This window comes from Callionymus lyra, chromosome 2 (genome assembly GCF_982586985.1).
Source record: "Callionymus lyra chromosome 2, fCalLyr1.hap1.1, whole genome shotgun sequence".
Lineage (NCBI taxonomy): Eukaryota > Metazoa > Chordata > Actinopteri > Syngnathiformes > Callionymidae > Callionymus > Callionymus lyra.
Window position 1 is genome coordinate 29,520,191 of NC_141819.1, and position 4,013 is coordinate 29,524,203.

A 4,013-nucleotide genomic window follows, 5' to 3' on the forward strand; every position below is an offset into this window, starting at 1 on the left:
GCTCCCGCGATGAGGCGCTTTAACCTGACGGAGGCGCATGCGCAGGAGGGTCCGCCTCCTGGGCCAGGTGTTCGGTGGACAGGTGACGCTGAAGCGACGCCCGGGGCGACTCTCAGGTAACAAGACACGGTCTGACTGTCACGTTAAGGGTTGGACTTTTTTTTTATTTTTAGGAAACAGATTTGGGATATTTAAGTAATAAGGAGCAGGTCACATTTAGCACGGAGGAAGGTGGCCCCTCGTTGACTGATGGGGGGGCAGGAGAGATTGGCCCTCCATTAACACTCATTATCATAACACATTATTATTATGTAGATTTATTATTATTTTTTACAAAAAAAGGTATTTGCGGCTTCATCGAAAATGTTTGCTTTCTAATATTGGTCAATATCTACATTTATTTATTAATATTTTAAACAAATGTTGTATAAACATTGACAGTAAGGGTTTAAATATAGTATATAAATTACGTTTTTATGTGGCGTCACACATTATACACCCACTAAAATCATCTGTTTGGTTTGTTTTTAGTAAAGAATGTTTGTATGAATTTTTAAGGACTATGAGTGACGAAGAGCTGTCACAGGCTGGGTCATGATAGATCAATTTACCAATATTTTTAATGTTTGTTTTAAGTGTTATACTGTGATTGTTTTTCGTTGATAAAACCAATATGAGCGCGTTTTAAGTGACAACTGAATGCGACATAAGAAAAAAAAACATTGTATTTCTATCGTTTGTGTGTGTGTGTGCAATATTGAATCCCCTTTTTAAACTTTGAACATGTTAATTCTGTCATAATATTATTTATTGAAACAGTAACATTGAATGTATTTCTGCTTCTTCTAAACTGCACGTGTTGAGCAGATTTAATCTATCAAATCTTAGCTGTGACTTCTTTGAAAACAATTTCCATCAACACGCCACCAACTTATCTGCTAAGTATAGCGACATTTCCGTTTTAAATCACAAAGTTTTGCACGTTAAATAAGATTAACTTCGACGTTAAACAAACGCGTTGGTTGTCGTCACAGTTTGCGGGCGCAGTAATAACGGGGTCCCCTGGTCACCTGGAGGACTGCGGTCAGGTGAGCCGCAATCCAGCCGCAACTTTAAAAAAAAAACTTGCGCTTTTGTGAAGGTGTTACGGTAGTGAGAGAGAAGAAACACGCGGAAGGATGTGAGACACTATCACTGTCTATCTCAGGGCTGGGAAATTAAAATAATTCAAGGGCCACATTCAATTCTGAGAATGTTGTCAGGGGCCGTAGAGCAAAAGAAAGATGAGAAAATCCCTAAAAAAAAGGATATTCGTTATTAGGCCGTGACATTTATTAAGATTATAATTCTATTCTTGGATATTTTTTTCAAAACGTTTCTTCAACTAACTTTAAAAAAATATTTTGTGGGATTAATATATACTCAAGTAATTACACACATTGACATTAAGTCAATTACTTTTACATAATGTTTCCACAGTAAAAATACATGAAACTTTGTTCAGTTATACTTCAAAACCTACTGAACATGAAAATAAAATCAGATCTTTGTCAACTATTAAGGTTTATTTTTTAAGAATTAAATTATATTGTGCTTGAGTAACAGTGACATTAATACACTGTACTTAGATGACAATTAATCAATATTTATACAGTAAAAATACATGAAACCTTGTTCACTTATACTTAGAAACCTGCTGAACATGAAAACGAAGTCAGATCTTTGTCAACTATTAAGGTTATTTGTACATCAATTGAAATATATTGTCCTTGATTAACAGTGACATTAATACACTGTACTTAGATGACAATTAATCCACAGTAAAAATACATGAACATTTGTTCATTAATACCTACTGAACATGAAAATAAAGTCAGATCTTGGTCAACTATTAAGGTTTATTTATTTTTTATAATAAAATATAATAAAATGAATTGCGCACAAACAGCTTTTTAAGCAAATAGAACGTCATAAGTCAGTATTTAAATTATTTCAACAAACGTATGTTATTTATTCTTTTTGCAAGAAAACTAAAGAATAAACTGGAAATTATAACAGATCAGCAGAAAATAAATATTTCATATTTCCACCGCTTTTCTTCCAACAGTCTCTCACACGTCTGCAGACTCTGGTCTCAAGTGTGGCTTCAAATCTAGAACAGAAGTGTCTCTGGGATCTACTGAGAGAAAAGATACTTTAATGTCATCATATCACAGTATTTGTGAGAACATATCAGTGATAAGTAGATCCTTCCGCCTGTGACTGCTCTCTCACTACCGTAACACCTTCACAAAAGCGCAAGTTGTTTTTTATAAAGTTGCGGGTGGATCTCGGCTCACTTGAGCGCAGTCCTGGAGGGCTTTCTCTCTCCGGTCTGGTGGTCATTGCGGTGTTATTAAGCGACAGACACTCTGCGGGCCGACGAGCCTGCGGTGAAAGTTTCACGTTACCGTGTTGTTTTGTGTTAGAAACAAAACACAATAAGCGTTTGTTTTTGCGCAGCGTCATTACGCGCAGAACAATAGAGGCGCGCGTCTCATCCGCGACAGGTGGAATCACTGGAGTCCTTCACCAAATCTCATTATTTAGAATAAAAATAAAGCAGATTTGCGGCTCTCGAAGGAGGCAGGAAATGAAAGCAGCACATGGTCCAGCTCGATAAGATGAGTGACGGCCGCAGCATCCGGGCTCAGGACTGCTGGAGATACCAGAGCCAGTGATAAGATGAGACCCCCGACAGAGCGCTGGCCAAGAAGTCCAGTGGAGAAAAAAAGGATCAGCTTGTTCTGCCATCAAAATAGAACCCTGTAAATAAACTCTTTGTATTAGTGACACCTTGTGTTACACCTACAGGTTGTCAATATTCTTAGTAATCCCTTTTTTTTGTCGTTTGTAGCTGGTCATGGGCTCCAAGGATTGTCTTCATCCCTTAATCTTGTCTTGATCAAAGTTGTGATTCCTCAACGCGAGGATGAAGGATGTCAGGAGTCATTGGATGTTGCTTATCTCCACTTGACAGACATGGATAAGCAGCTAAAATCAAATGAATTAAAGTATTTTTTCTAACATTTAACGGGTCAGTGCTACAGCACCAGATTTGTTACACATGTTTCAAACTGTCCTGATCGAAGGTCACACCTTGAAGGTCAGTCTGACTTCTGTGCTCTCTCGTTCATAAAAAATCAATTCTTCCTTCACATAATGGAAAGATCGGTTGGAAGCTGCGAGAATCATTTATATAAGGACTACAAAATTCACATAGGAATGCTACTTAATCCAGTCAGGAAAGATGTCAGCAGAAATACAAAGAAATCATGTCTGTTTTGACAGTATTTTGGTTAAATTGAGAAGAAAACAAAAGTCTTACTCTCTTTACTTAAAGTCAAATAAAGCAAAAGGGAATTACATGTATTTATGTATAACTTTTCAAAGTAAACCTGTATTGCAATAGAAAATCATGACAATATAAAAGTGTACAACAATAGGTTGGTTTCAGTTTTTGAAAGGTTTAAAATCATCCAATACCATTATTTTTGTATTAATCCTGCTTTACCTTTTAATAACGAAATACTTGAAAATATTTCAAAATTGTTATTTAACATTTGCAGTGATGCACTTTTGTGTCAATTCTGTCTAAAAAGAAAATCAGTTTCTAAGGATGTCAAGTAATTGTGGTGAGAAGTTTGTATGGTGTCTGCGTAGATTCACTCTGGTTTCCTCCCAAAGTCCAAAATCACACAGCTGTTAATTAAGAGTTTGTGTGAAGGGTTGTATGTTTCTGGTGTTATGCATGTAAATTAACAACTATTTTCTACAAATATTGCTAAAAATGTTAAGTTTTAGTTTTAAAATGTACAATTTCCAGTCAAGAATGTAAAACTGTTCATTCTGATTCGTACAGAACTATTCTGGCGACCACAGGTGCCGGATTTCTCTATACGGACGGACAGAAATTGATCTTTTGTTGGTCATGCTCGCGATTGTGAACGCGTGTTCAACAGGCTAGAGCTTCA